Source organism: Macaca mulatta, chromosome 6 (genome assembly GCF_049350105.2).
Source record: "Macaca mulatta isolate MMU2019108-1 chromosome 6, T2T-MMU8v2.0, whole genome shotgun sequence".
Taxonomy (NCBI): domain Eukaryota; kingdom Metazoa; phylum Chordata; class Mammalia; order Primates; family Cercopithecidae; genus Macaca; species Macaca mulatta.
Window position 1 is genome coordinate 68,351,764 of NC_133411.1, and position 16,327 is coordinate 68,368,090.

At 39.6% G+C, this 16,327-nt stretch overlaps 1 protein-coding gene across 2 annotated transcripts in view; it reads right to left on the bottom strand.

The window, feature by feature from the left end:
* Positions 1 to 16,327, bottom strand: part of PDE4D (phosphodiesterase 4D) — a 1,577,486-nt gene that overhangs the window by 1,542,343 nt on the left and 18,816 nt on the right. The window lies entirely within an intron of this gene.

Here is a 16,327-nt window from a genome sequence, read left to right on the forward strand (position 1 = left end):
TGTTACTGGGACTCGAGATTTTTCTGGGGATTGAAAATATTTAGTCCTTGGAGCTGTCACATATCAGGGGCAACCTCACACTGAAACAAAGGAAGTGATGTCCCATTATTATCCACCCTGAGCCACCATAATATGCTGTTTACATTTATTTTCTTCAGCCTGTGCAAAACAAAGCAATGGAAGAGGAAACTAAAAAATATACATACTAGTACCATTATCCTCTTTTGCCTAAAATTACTAATGCACCATGTCAGAGTCTGCTTCCTTCAGACATCATTCTCAATTCATCAGGAATTATAGTAGCAGGTTCTGGCTAAAGAGACTATCTCCTGTCATCACGATCAATTAATGTTTTCTGGTTAATTAGAAAACATCAGCCCTATCTAAGAAGCTCATGGTATACAAGGGTCACCCAAATAGCTAAGTGCAGTCCTGGCTCATAATTACTTCATCTCAACCCCGCAAACAAGAATTAAGATGATCCCAATAAAAGAAAAATTGCTCAGGAAAGTGAACCTTTTTCTGAACCAAGCACTGTCAGCAAATCTCAGGTATTAGAGCAACTATGGTTGACGGAAAAGTGTCTCAAAATCTGGGCCTAGAATGATTTCTAGGTCCATAAGCTAATTGGTCTGGCCTTGCCATTTACGTAAGCCAAAGAAAGTCACTCATGAGTAAACTATAGAAAACGTTCAGACCCATCCTGTTAGCATGTCATATCAACTAAGACTGGCAGGGTATTAACTCCATTCCAGGTGACATGGATAAATAGCCCCATTATTTTCACAGGACCAGCCTCTACCTCAGGAAACCCTAGACCTCGGAACCAGTTTCCTGGTAGGGATCTGCTGACAGTTTCAATGCGGACAGGGAGCCTTATAGTGTAAACCGAAAGAAAAATAGGTGCTTTTTAAAATATCAGCAAGAAGGCCTGCCTCACCTTAACAAAGCAAAAAAAAAAAAAAAAAGCTTTAATTCAAATTAAAAATCATGATACTAGAGATGGGAGTCTGTGGTCGCTATAAGGATAAAGCTCACGTTCTTGGTGCAGATAACAAAACACTTTATCTGGACAAATGGACCTCAAATTAAAATTTGCTCTTGGCCCATGGGGGAAATTTTTTGTTGTATTTTGTTGTTGTTGTTGTTGTTATTGTTTAAATCAGTGTCTCCTAAGGCCATGAATAGGAAATCACACTAATAATGCATGTGACAAAATTCTGAAATATATTACACTTAAAATTAGCATAAACCATCAACCTTTAGTACTCATATATTGTAGTCAAAACTCTTCTAGGTAATGAGACCTGAACAGAAGGATCCATTTATCTGTGGTCTTGCTCTTTGTCTAAGTTTCTCAAAAACATTAGGACAATGACATATACAAAAACTGGCAATTACATTTAATAAGAAAAATGTGGGGAGTGCATTGTTAATATTTGATGCTAAAACCACGTCTTTGCTTTAAACATGTAAAGCAGTATAACATGGTGGTTGGTAGAAACTCTGGAGTCCAGCCACCTGGGTTCAAATCCCAGCTCTGTCTCTTAATTGTTGGACCTTGAGCAAGCTACTTAACAGCATTATGCCTCAGTTTCCTCCTATATGAAAGGGTGCCACACACAGTAACTACCTCCTAGACTGGTGTGAAGATGAAATGGGCAAATATGCTTAGAACTGAGCCTATTATATGGTGACTGCTCATTAAAAGAAAACTGTCAGTTAGAAATGGTGGCATGCCCCTTTAATAATCCTAGCCCTTTAGAAGGCCAAGGCAGGAGGATCACTTGAATCCAGGAGTTTGAGACCACCCTGGGCAACACAGCAAGACCCCCATCTCTGCAAAAAAGAGAAATAAATAAATAAATAGCTGGGTGTGGTAGCACACACCTGTAATCCCAGGTACTTGGGAGGCCAAGTTGGGAGGATCACTTAAGTCCAGGAGTTGGAGGCTACAGTGAGCTATGGTTGTGCTATTGCACTCCAGCCTTAGTGACAGAGTGAGATCTTGTCTCAAAGAAAAAAATTTAAAAACATAAATAAAAATAAAATAAAATTGTCATTTGTATTAGGATTAAGCTCACTGCAATAAACATATACAATATTGAAAATGAAGGTGAATTCCATGGAATACTATGCAGCCATAAAAAAGGATGAGTTCATGTCCTTTGCAGGGAGATGGATGAAACTGGAAACCATCATTCTCAGCAAACTATCACAAGGACAGAAAACCAGACACTGCATGTTCTCACTCATAGGTGGAAATTGAACAATGAGAACACTTGGACACAGGAAGGGAACATCACACATGAGGGCCTGTCAGTGGGTAGGGAGCTGAGGGAGGGATAGCATTATGAGAAATACCTAATGTGAAAGACGAGTTGATGGGTGTAGCAAACCAACATGGCACATGTATGCCTATGTAACAAGCCTGCACATTGTACACATGTACCCTAGTACTGAAAGTATAAAAAAAAAAAGATTTAAAAAAAAGAAGAAAAGAAAAAGAAAATGAAGGTGAATTAATGAACTACCAGATGTGGTGAAATGTGTCTACTAACATCACATATTGCATTTCAACTGATATTTGTAAGTAAGATTTTTCCTTAAGGCCTCTAAGATAACAGCACAGTGAAGTGTGTCGGTCACTATTAATTATCAGTTTTTTGCCTGGTTCTCATTTGACACTTTTAACTCTGCCCTGCATTTTGCTGTGTCATGCAAGGACGCTAACCCAGAACGTGACACAGAAGGGGTAACTGTAGTAGACATGATTCATATGATAATTTGTACAAAGTTTAGACCATTTAAAGATTCCTGCATGAGGGAAAAAAAAAAATGGAAGTCATTAAGCTTCAGTCATGGTAACCAAACCAAAAATGATTTGAAGGAGGAGAAAAAAGAGGGTTACCTATCATGAACAGCTATGCTGATTATCCAAACTACATGAACCATGTGTGGAATTCATGCTGAATTCTCAGCTTAAATATGAGCTAATGTTGAAGCTAATTACATTTTCTCCTCCCATTGATGAGAAATTTCTCAGAGCAAGAGAATATCAACCGAGACTTAGACGTGCTCACTAAGAAGCAGTAGAAGAAAGAACAGAGTCTGCTTGGTGAAGGAATAGCCACTCCAGAGAAGGAGTATGGACTTCTATACACAATCATTCATTCATTCATTCACTACTCATGAGTGATCTTCGTCCTTATCTTCCTCCACTGTCCACTGTCACATAAATACCCACCTGCCGCGCCTACCTGCTTCGTATTCCTGAGAGTCCAGGCTCACACACAGAGTCATGTTTCTGCAAATGCAGCCCCTCTAACTGAACACCCTTCCCCAGCACCCACCATGACCACCAAGAAAAATGAGTGCCTTCACTGGAAACCCCTTCCTAGCCACCCCCTCCCCATGAAAGGTGGTTACTCCCTGCTGAGTAAATTAATGAACCAGTACCATTTACCACATAAATTAGCACTAGAGGACAAATAAACATTGGAAAAATTGAGGGATGTTTTCAGTGTAACAAAAACATGCTGTAAAATTGAAACATAAGGTAATTTCTGCAAGATTAAAATTCCAATAAAATCAAATGTGAGGCTCATTGGACCCACAAACAAACTCTTGACTAAACTTAGGCATCATCTCTGGTCCTTCTCAACAAATGGATAAAGAAATGCAGGGGATCCCAACATAGTCTCTGGAAATGATTGTATATTTGAAAGCTTTGCCTGGGGCCTGGCAAGGAGTTGAATGAGATAAGCTAAGTCTCACTTATTCTAATGATCCTGCTCCTGGCAGAAGAATGCATTGGGGGCGGGGGATATCTCATATTCAGAGGTGGGTAATTACCTCCTCTTCCCCCTCTGCTGGTGCAGCTCCAGAATCCGACATCAAGATTCCCTCCCGGAGCCACTTGTGCCACTGAGCCTCACCACCTGCAGCACTGCTGTAGTCCAGTCCTGTGACTGAGGGGGCAGTTATTCAGCACTGCACATTCACTGAGAAGAAAATGATGGAAGAGGCTGGAGAATTTCAGGAAAACAATGTATTCTGGAGGACAGCCTTCGGAACTGTGACACAGTTTGTCTTTAGAGCATTTCCTCCTCACTTCTGCCCCCAGAATAGTCTCCCTGGGCTCCCCAGCTTCTTCTTTGTGGCCCACAAAGGGGCCTATCCTCCCTCCCATCAACTAAATCTTTTTGTGTGTCATCCCCAGAGCAGCAGATTAAACCAGTCCGTGAAAATGTAAGTAAATGTTCCTGCTATCTTCCAAGTGGCATGTCATTTCAATAGGGTCTTTCTAGAACTAAAGCTGAGAACCAGAGAAATAACCACCAGTGAACATTTCAGGCCTCATGAAGCATGACAGCAAAGACAGAAGGCAGGCAGGTCTTCCTGGGCCCTAGGGAATCACACCTGCATATCAGCTACCTTCCCCTCTCAGAAGTGGGCCAGCCCTATTTGCATAGCCCTGGGCCAAGGAAAAGGTCAAGCTCTCCCTTCTCCATGCAGGGTAACCATCACGATTACACAACCTGTGCAACACCTGTAAGTCCCACCTCCATGGCCCCTGTGTCTTCCTCTCCACCTCCAGAGCACAGGCCACCACTAAGCAAGGAAAGAGTTCTCACTTCTTTAACCCTCCCACAATAGAGATAAATGTCACACATAGTGCCTCAAAAACAATTTGGCCATGGAGATACATTTGTACTCACCAGCAACTAAAAGGGACATGAGTTGCTCTATATCTTACAGTCCATGGTACTTTGTCTAACTTTTGTCATGAGAATTTACACACAGAAATCAGAGGAGTGGAAAGAAAGCAGATTACACTGAGTCACATTTGCACTAGGAAATAACACAGTGGCTCTCCAACGTCATGTGCATAAGGATGACCCAAGGCACCTGCTAAAATGGTAGATCCCTTGCTCCCACTACAGGATGCTGATGCCATGGATCTAGAGTAGAGTCTAGGAATCTGCCTTTTCATTGCCCACACCCACCACCACCCATCAATGTTTGTAAAGCCAGTGATCTACGGACCACTCCTTGAGAAACATTGAGACAGTGCATGCAGACTACTTAACAGAAAACCTGGTACAAGTTTTCAATGCTTACTAGCTAGCATCGTTACCAATCAGAATCAATCCCAATTTCAGAGATTCTACTTAGACTTGACCTTTTGCTAAGTGAAAATTGCACATGGGTGCGGAAGTATGGTAGCAAGCCAGGAGTTGTTTTAGTGCAGGAAAAGAAATAAGAAGAGGGATACAGTATGTGTCCTTCTAATAATCCTTTAACCATTAATGAAATCTCTTGAGCCCTAATTATCCCCTATTCCACAGTTTTCAGCAGCTCTGAAAATATTACACAGGGGTATCTGAAATAATTATCTATGGACCAGAAATTCCCAATGAAAAAACACTCAAAATACTGCCGTTTTTATTTTTCTGCCTCAGATATGAAAAGCAAAACAGGACTATTTGTTTTGTAGAGCAAAGCAGGCCCCAGGTGAACAGCGAGTTTCAGAATGGCTGAGTCCACCAACTTTGGCACAATATCGGAGAAGTGAATCCCAAACCTGACTGGCTGTTGTGCTCCTGTGAGTCTTGGCTATTTCCTTTTGCTGCCAATGTGGGCCCTCTGCAGATGGTTGTAGCTGAGTATGTCTACTTACCTCTTGGACTCACTCCTCACCATAAATGGGATGGCCTTTCAGGAAATCTTCTGTTTGCTTTGCATGCTCCTGAGTATAGGACAAAGCGCTGTTGTGTAAGAACATAAATAACAAAAGCTTTGTTCTTCCAAACCAAGAGGGAAACTGTAGATCTATCCAAAATCACTTGGTCTTAAACTGCCTAAGGATGACAGGAATGAAATATTATTTTAGCCTGACCATCAGCATCCGTCTCTCAATCTCCTCTCTTGGCTTCAGAAAACAATGACTCAATATGGCCTTTTTCTGACACACTGCAGCCTTAGGAAAATACTGCTCCACATATTTGGAACTAGAGCTTTCCCTGCATTAAAATAAGTGGAAGTTATTCAAAAGCCCACGTAGCTTTCTCTCTTTGAATCTTGGGCATAGGGACACAGCTGTTTGCACTCATATAATGAAAGAAAAAAGGAAACTGTGTATGACCAAAAAAATCAAAATACATTTTTTACTAGGTGCTTGACATGAATATTATTGCTTGATTCTCACAATAACCTCTAAGAGTTTGGTATTATCTTCATTTTCACCAAGAGTGAGAAAGGTTAACTAATTTTCCCTAAGGACATGGAGTTGATAGGTGTGAGAGGAAATAGTTAAATAGCAAAGGAAGTAAAGGTAGCCCGAAATTCTAACTGTTAACATTTAAATGAACAACCTCCCATATTTCTAGTAATATAACTGTACAGAAACATGATCGTTGTGTTTCATAATCTGTTTTGTACCATTAAGTAATTTTTCACATTAATATATGAAGCTTTACACCATCATTTCTATTGACTATGCAGGATTTCACAGTAGGTATTTATCATAATTTACTATACCAGTTCTCTATGGATAAACATTGAAGTTATTTCTCATTTTCCCCATGAATATGCTTTTGCAGACACACTACATAAATCTATTTTTACATTTGTATAGTTGTCTTCTTAGGATAAGTCCTAGACCCAGAATTTCTGGGCAAGAAGATTATACATTTCACATTTCAGTATGTATCGGCCACCTGCCCTCCCAAAGGTTGTATCAGGTAGTTGTATGAGCATGCCCATTTCCTCAAACTCACAGGCACACCAAGTTCAACCACCCATTCACATTTCTGCCAAAATGATGCAGGGAAATGATAGCATTGTTATCTTTATAATCAGAATACTAATTAGGAGGGTTAGGTGTTAGGCATCTTTTCTTATGTATTGACCACTTGCAATTCTTTTTTTTTTTTTTTTTTTTTTGAGGTAGGATCTTGCTCTGTTGCCCAGGCTGGAGTGCAGTGGTGTGAACATGGTTCACCACAGCCTCAACCTCCCAGTCTCAAGTGATACTCCCACCTCAACCTCCTGAGCAGCTGGGACCACAGGCACATGCTAATAAGCCTGGCTAATTTTTTTATTTTTTGTAGAGACAGAGTCTCACTATGTTGCTCAGGTTGGTCTCAAACCCCTGACCTCATGAGACCCTCCCACCTTGGCCTCCCAAAGTATTAGGATTACAGTGTGAGGCATGGGGCATGCCAGCCACTTGTAATTCTTTCAGAAATCAATTAGTCCTATCCTCTTTTCTATCAAAGTCTGACTCCAAAATTAACTTCAAGTGCTTTCTCCCACCCCTATCTGTTTTCTCATTGTCTGAGCTCTGCAAAGCTGATGTGCTAGTTATATTACACACTTTGATCTATTGCCAAGAAAACTTTGGCAACATATTGTCAGGGCGATTAGTCAAGTTCTATAACATATGTTCAAAGAAGGAACACTGGTTTGGTCTAAAGAATAGAAAGCCATAAACTTCTCCTTGGTTGTCTGCTTCAGAAATAGGTCATCCTCTGACTACCAGCAGTTGTTTATCTGAAAAGAAACAATAATCCATTCAAACTTAAATCTTGTTCTTCCGCACAGAAAAGTTTGGATAATAGAAAAAAGGCAAGAACAGTTTGGAGGAACATACCCAGAACCAGTGACTGGAGAGGAGAAATCACACACACACTTTTCCATGCCCCAGAGTTAGACCACAAAGATTGTGCGGTGACTCAGGTTACAGATGTCTTTGCTCAGATGAAAAAGAGGCCCACAGACATAAAGGAACTTGTCTAAAATCAACCAGCAAACAGCAGTCCACTGACTCCCTGGGCAGAGTCCATTCCACTAGAGGACCCTAGCCAAAGGTGAAGCAGAGCACAAGTTGAGTCCCCAGAGCTTAAAACATTGACTCTCTCTCCGAAAATGCCAGAATTGTGTTAAAAAGGCATTATAAAAAGAATACCCTCACCCTAGTCCCAGAACTTGTGCAAACGGGAGCTGGGCCACGTGGATGGCCAGCATCCTAGCTGCTAAGGTTGAACATGGATCTGACTGGCTGTGGGCAGAGGACTTCAGGGACAATGTTAGGCTGCCCTCTTGTTCCTGTACTCAAGAAAGAATATGATCAAATCCAAACAGCAACACTGAGCTGGTATCCAGCTCTTATGGTATCTAGCTTTTTCTTTATAATATCATTTGTATAATTGCCTTATTTTTTTTAATGTTGTCTGTTCAAATTTAGCCAATTCCAGGCTCTGAGCTAAAGAAAACAAAGCCTGGCCAGGTAGTGGTCCTATCCTCCCATAACGGTTTCTGCCTTAGCCCAGTGGAGACTCAAATGTGACCAAGATCTCTGACAGAAGAACTGTACAAGGGCTACCCTATCCCATCTCACATGCAGAAAAATGCATGAACGAGTGGCCCCACATTCATTCCACCTAGGTGATCAGCCACCCAATGGTATTAGCTCCCTCTCTATAAAACCCTGCGTCATGAAACTCTCACCAAACCCAAACAAAGATTCTATTCTACCCAATACAGATCCTTGATGAAGCCTAGAAAAGCGGCTTCCTCCATATTTTCTCAGTTTGAAAGCATTTTTGTGAACTCTTTAGATATCCACATGGGCCAAACAGAATAAATAGTTCACACTGAGACTTAAAAAACAACTGGATAAGTGTATTTACGAAACTGGCTTAGAACACAACAGTGGTGATTAGTTTGTGCCAGGAGATGTGCATGTATTATGCCATTTAATCTCACAATGACTTTCTAAGGTGCTTCTTTTTACCCACTCTTTATATATAAGGAAACAGGGGAAACAATAAGGAACAGCTTAGTTCTAGACTCAGCTGATTCCTCTACATAATTTCATGAACTTTCATTGAGATGTCAGCAGTTCTTCCAAAAGACCAAGGGAAAAGTCTGCCTTGAATGTTAAATGTGTCATGAAAGTTGATTCCTGGCTGCTTCACAGACTGACTCCCCTCAGCTTTCTCTTTGCGGGGGTTAAAAAAAAAAAAAGCAATCTCATGCTGATGCCTCTCTTTGGAAATGGATATTTTTCACAAGAGAAAATTCTTTCCAAAACTTGGTGCTTATTTTAGGAGAGTTGTGTGGATTCCCAGCCATCTTCACACAGAAAGTCTTATACCTCAGAATCAAGAATAAACTCTTCAAGTAAATTTCAGCAACCCGATTCGTCATTAAAGACTCCAAAAAATAAACAACAAAGAGCCAGACAGGGAGAGTTACACTGCTGGCCCAGACCATTTCTAAATACAAGAATTTGAAGCAGAGGTTTGAAAATTCTTATGCTATATTTCTCTCCTCTCCTTCAGTTCTCCTGTTAGCCCTCTTGGCTTCAGGGGTTTTTACTTGCTGATTCTCAAGGTTGGACTACATTTAATTGGTTTTGTTTCTTGACACATTGACTCAATTTTGATTAGCAAATTTGCTTCTTTTCTTTTCCTCTCCAAATATGATCAAAAAGAAACTAAAACCCAGGCTGGGTGGGGTGACTCATGCCTCTAATCCCAGCACTTTGGGAGGCTGAAACAGGGTAACTTGAGCCCTGGAGTTTGAGATCAGCCTAGGCAACATAGTGAGACCCCATCTCTAGAAAACTAAAAAAAATTAGCTGGGTGTGGTGGCCATAACTGTGGTCCCAGCTACTGGAGAGGCTGAGGAGGGAGCCTCTCCAGTAGCTGAACCCAGAAGGTTGAGGCTGCAGTAAGCTATCCATGATTGTGCCACTGCATCCTAGCCTGGGTGACAGAGGCCCAGTCTCAAAAAAAGGAAAAAAAAAAAGGAAAAAGAAGAAGACGAAGAAGAAGAAGACGACGACGATGAAGAAGAAGAAGAAAAAGAAGAAGGAGGAGGAGGAGGAGGAAGGAGGAAGGAGGAAGGAGGAAGGAAGAAGGAAAAAGGAAGAAGGACTTGGTCCCAAGGATGGAAGAAATTTCCACTCAAAAATATTTAAGATTTATTTATGATGCATCTTATGTGATACTACATTAGAGAAATAATTCCATGGATTGTCCAAAATGAAATCTGACTCAGTGCTAAATATCTATAAGGAACTCGGTAAATAGATGTTAAGTAATTTATATTCATCAGTATGATAACAATAACAGGCATTTACAAGGAACTTTGCCATTTTCAAAACACTTTCACATATGTCATTTTAAATAACTCTCAAAATTTCATGGAGGACTAAGCGGGGACTTGGTGAACATACACATGAAGTTTATATCCTGGCTTTGCCACTTAGCTGCATGTCCTCAGGCAGCTTACTGAAATAATCTGAGCCTCAGTTTTCTCAGCTGTAAACTGTGAATGACAATTGTTCCTTACAGAGTTGATGAGAGACTTAAAGATAATATGTGCCAAAGACACAGCAAGAACCTGACCCATGACAGGCATTTGGAAATGGGAATTATTGCTATGATTATAAGACATGCCTTATATAATTAACTCCTCTAACAGCTGAGGCAACTGAGGCTGAAATAGATTAAATCATTCAACCAGTCACTACAGCCACTACGATACCAGAGCTACAGGTTTTCAATCTGCCAAAGGAGAAGAGTTTTCTGTGCTGTTCCAAAACTCAAAATGTGAAGGTAGAATTATTGCCAAAACAGCAGTGTCAATCTCTAAATCTCTAAAATAGTTGATTCATGCTTTTGGAGGGAGCTTATCCCTTCAAAGCGGTAATAAAAGTGTTTTGGGGATCTCTTGTAGCCTCTAGCACATGACAAGCAGAACTTTTTTATCTGTATTTGTTTCAGTTCTAGATTTAATATTAGTTCTCTAACATAGTTGATATGTCTTATTTTCTTAGAATTTCTTTATAATATGTTACTATATTCGGCCTTATAGACAATAATTTTAGATCTGCCTCCTAAGGTCAGGAAATTTTTAGAACCTTACAACAAGGGCAAAATTCACTGGTGCTCTCTGCTGCAAGCCTAACTGAGCTTTCGTGAAATCACTGAACTAAGCTACTGAAGTTGAGTATCATTCACACATCCATATCTTTTTGATGATGTGGATTGACTATCTGCAGTAAAGATAGCCATACCAGCATCAATATTAACCCTCATGAATAAAAATGGAAGAGAAAGAAAGTGAGGGAATCCACGATACTCCTTTCCCCACTTACTTAGGAGAAAAGAAGACAAAACATAGACAGAGTATTCTGTCGATACAGTATTCTACCCACTACAAGAACACCAACATTGTCAATGTTTATTTGATACTCTGCTATGTGTGCTGCTTAGCCAATAACTGTTCCAAGCTGTTACTAAGTTCTCCCTCGATTTCTTTATTCTTGGCTATTATTTTCTTTGTCTTACTTTGGTCCCCTTGCTTTTTCATGTCTACATTCCTTTGGTATTCCTTGCATTTATATTCACTCCTTCCTTTATCCCTCTGTCCTTTATTACATGAAAGTGCTTTTAGAAGAATCAAGAATCTATGGAAATGTAAGGTTGTTGTATCATTATTACTTGTATTTTATTATTCATGTCAAGACATTATCGAATGCCTTTTACATGCTCACTATTGTATCTACCATTTGTTCCTCCTGTTTTTGTCTTATCTGGTCTTCTATAGGTTTATCAGAATACAGCACATAAATATTAATAATAGAAGCAGAGTTGAAGATCATTCTGTTAACTTTTTTTAAAATCTGAAAGTATCCAGTGAGCCAGGCAACATTTATTAAACACCATCTGCAAATACAATCAGGGTACCAAAATTTCAGAGGAAATTCCAAAGATATGAAAGATGCATTTCTTGACCTTTGTAAGCCTCAAACCCAGTCAGAATGACAAGTCACATGACAAGCAACTGAACGGGACAGCTGTAAGATGTACAGATAACTAGAGTTCAAACCGAGAGCCAAATTTGAGTCAGCCAGGTGCAGTTGATCACATAACATTTTTCTCAAAGTGAATTTTAAAAGGAAAAGGAAAGATGATAAGTCAAAAGGAATAAGGGCATCCTATCCGACCCATCAATGTTATTAAATCCATTTCAAAGCCTTCTGCAGTCTCCCGGGGACTATTCAATTCTCTGATGACTTTCCCATTTATGTTTTGAATGTATTATCAAAAGCTCCCTTGGAACTTAAGAAAGCTCTAATATGTCTTTATGCATTTTTTTTTTTTTTTGCTTCCATGATCTTGCATATAGCTTTTGTATAACTACAGCCTGCTTCTCTAGTTCTTTCAAGGTTTTTTTTTTTTTTTTTTTTTTTTTTTAGGTCTTTTTAGGTATACATTTGTAGCATGACATGTGAAAGGCAACGTTTTTTAAAAAGCAGTTCTGTAACATCTGCTGTTTGAGGTAGGTGGTATAGTACAGCAGCTCTTGAGACTATTTCATCCCTCTCCAGTGCACTGTATTGTCCCTCACGTAGTTTCATTCTCTCCACAAAGAAAGATCAGGTAACAAAACAGCCTCCGCTACACTGAAATGGGGAAACTAAAACAAAACCACCTAAGCGCAGTCTGAACTTCAGCAAGCTCCAGGTTGAAGCTGATTGACTTCAGTAAGCTCCAAGCTTAGGTTATAATCATTTCCACCGTCTTTTCCAACAGTCTGCATCTTGTTTTTAAAATTTATTTGACATTAAAATTGATGTAGTAGCTTTTACTTGAAAATTATAATTAATTATGGTTAGAAAAAAAGGGATATTCATTTAAATGAGAAGCCAGATTCCCAATCCCAGAAGAGTTCTGTCTGTTTAATTGATTTCTTCATGCCACGTGGGGTTTAAAGCCAGGTTGCAAATGGGAGAGCTCCCCTAAACATATCTCCCCCAACAAAAGCATAAAATGCCTCATCTGTCTGCATGTAGGTGACATTCATTTTGTTCCAAAATAAAGGATACAATGTCAAAATCAAATATCCAAATAGAATGAACGTAAATCTTACATTTGCTCAAAGGTGTGCTTGATCGATTATTCCTGAAAGCTAGCATTTCTTGTGAATGGGGCTTTGGAGAACTCCCTAGAGGAAGAAAAAGAGACGAAACACTGCAAGACTGCACAGACAGAGCAGAAAAGTTCGACTTTTTCACAATATTTCCAAAGGTCAATGAAGGCAAGGTGCACTGTTAGGACATTAGCATTACTCATTATTCTCCATGCTTGTCAGGACTCTCTCCCTGCCATTTTGGCACATTTAGGAGTCTTGTACAATTTGCATGCTTGTTTCCAATCAGACAAATTTAATAAAGTCTCATTTTCACCATATGACTTTGAGTTTTAAACAAATAACACTGGAACAAAGCCTTTTGTCTTACTGGTTATCCTTTTCTCTACCCAGCTCTGTCTTCTGGATGAGGAAGAAAGAGCTCTCAAACCCAGAAAGCATATCAACGTACATTCTTCTCCACTGCAAAACACTGAGCTGAGCACTCTATATAATACAGCCACGGGAATTTGCACACTGCAAGACGTGTTATTTGCCTGGTTCTTTTCATCATAGGTTTGATTTAGCAGGCAAATTTACAAAATTACAAATTTACAAATTTACAAATTATATCAGTGCTGATGGATACACCCCAAGGCCACTTCGAAGTCAGACCTTAGGTTTATGGAAATGAAACAAGCATAGTACTTCAATTACAAATACCTACTTTACATTCTAATGTACACATACAAATGTTCATCCTATAAATCCTGGCCTTGATTTCTGACTCAATTAGAGGGTCTGCTGATTTGGTCCTTAGCTCCTTCCTTAGGGTGCCATTTTAATTCAGTCTGCATTCACACATATATAAATCGAGATCCATCGTCTTATCTAATACAGGTATCTCTTTGCCAAATGGTAGGCTTTTGGAGAGATTAAAAGTGATGCTGCCTGTCTCTAGCCCAGTCAGGAAGCAGCTGAAAAGCCCACACAGCCAACACAATTTGCATCTTCTTCATCAAAGCTTTCAAAGTACAGATGCCAGCCTGTGGGTACCAGGGTGGATTAGAACATTCCTCTCCTCTGCATACTGTCTGAGATCCAGATGGCAAGCTCTGAAAGGTGGCTGGCTATGCAGAGACAGGCAAACAGGCAGTCAGCATCACTGCAGTGTCTACTTCTGTAGGGTATGTAGGAAAGGACACAGTTCCTGTTCAGGAAGAACTGGAACATGTATTCACTCACATGTACACACCAACTTGCACATGTATGCACAAACATGAATGCATACGTGCACACATGTGAATACATTCATTCTCATGCATACCTATGTATGCACATATGCACATGTGTTCCTGATATAATGGGAAAATACTTTGGGAAATCTCAAAAAGAATACAAATTTTTTAATTAATGCAAAAGTACTACTGAGGCTCTGAGGTTTGCAAGAGACTATTTCATGAATGCTTCCTCTACCTTACAAAATTAAAAACCAGGATAAAGAAACAAAGGGAAAAGTGGTAAATAGTTGAAAAACAGAATAGCAAAAAGTATATTCCCAGCAGAGGAGAAAAAAAGGCTAATGCTGTCAAAGAAAAGCAGACAGAATTTAGTTTTTTTTTTTTATCAGAGAAAGAACAAAAAGGAATGGAAAGCAAGAGAGGCCAGAGTTGCAAAGGAGACTGAGTATGAAGGTTTAAGATGAAATGATACTGTGGGAAGAGAAGGGCTTATAATTGAATTAATGTGAAATAACTGAGACTGCATTTTAACTTTCAGCCAAAATGAGTGATGAGACATTTTAAAATGTAGAAACTAAGAAACAAGGACAGGGCTTCCCTTAAGTAAATCATAGTTCAAGTGGGACAAAATATGGTTTCTTTTTTTTTTTTTTTTTTTTTTTTTTTTTTTGAGACGGAGTCTCGCTCTGTGGCCCAGGCTGGAGTGCAGTGGCGCAATCTCGGCTCACTGCAAGCTCCGCCTCCCGGGTTCACGCCATTCTCCTGCCTCAGCCTCCCGAGTAGCTGGGACTACAGGCGCCCGCCCCTGCGCCCGGCTAATTTTTTCTATTTTTAGTAGATACGGGGTTTCACCATGGTCTCGATCTCCTGACCTTGTGATCCGCCCACCTCGGCCTCCCAAAGTGCTGGGATTACAGGCGTGAGCCACCACGCCCGGCTAAAATATGGTTTCAATATTTCTTCTGATTATAAAAATATATAGTCATTTAGACAATTTGAAAAATACAAAAAGAAAAAAATAAAAAGGAAAAGAAACACCTGTAGTCCCATTACCGAAAGATAATCTCTGTCAACATGTTATTCTGTTCACACATAAACAAATTGTGATTATGCTATATATGCCATGATTACGTTCACATCATGTCTTGTCATAAACAATTTTTCATAATATTAAGTGAATTTTTTTTTTTTTTTTTTTTTTTTTTAGATAGAGTCTCGCTCTGTCGCCCAGGCTAGAGTGCAGTGGCACAATCTTGGCTCAATCTCTGCCTCCCAGGTTGAAGCTATTCTCCTGCCTCAGCCTCCTGAGTAGCTGGGACTACAATCACCCACCACTACGCCTGGCTAATTTTTGTGTTTTTAGTAGAGACAAGGTTTTGCCATGTTGGCCAGGCTGGTCTCGAACTCCTGATCTCAGGTGATCCACCCACCTTGGCCTTCCAAAGTGTTGGGATTACAGGCTTGAGCCACCACACCCTGCCTAGGTGATATTTTAAAACTGCAATTGTTAGACACTTTGATTCCTAGTTTTCATATTATGAACAAAAACGCTATAAATATCTTTATACATAATTTCTAATTACTTCCTTTTTCTAATTGCTTTCTTAGAATATATTATTGAAGGACAAATTTGGTATCTGGTGCAAAAAGTACAAAATGTCTTTTTAGAAAATTCATACCAATTTATACTGCCACTGACAATATAGGAAGTTTTGTTTTGCCACATCCTAGCCAACAGTGAGCATCTTATTTATTTAAAAAAAAAAAATCTTCTGCTAGACTGATAGGGGTACAAAATACAATGTCAAGACACCACCCCAAATAAAGTTTAGTATTTATGGTGTACAGTTAACCTCAGAATATGCACAGAAGTTCTTAGACTTTTTGGAATCATCAACTCCTTTAAGAATCACATGAAAATTTATGAGCTTCTTTCTATAAAAATATTCATATACAGCAAAATAGACCCCTTGGAGCTCATCCTGGAACAACCTCAGAATGACTTATAAACATCTGACCTAAGTGGAAATTCTGGAACATGAGCTCATTTTAAGCCAGGACTCCAATAACTAGTTCGTGCGCATAGAACCTGTATGGTTTAGTGGGAAAGGATTCAGTTTCAGCCATGAGGCTTGGTTTTCAGTTCTAACTCTACA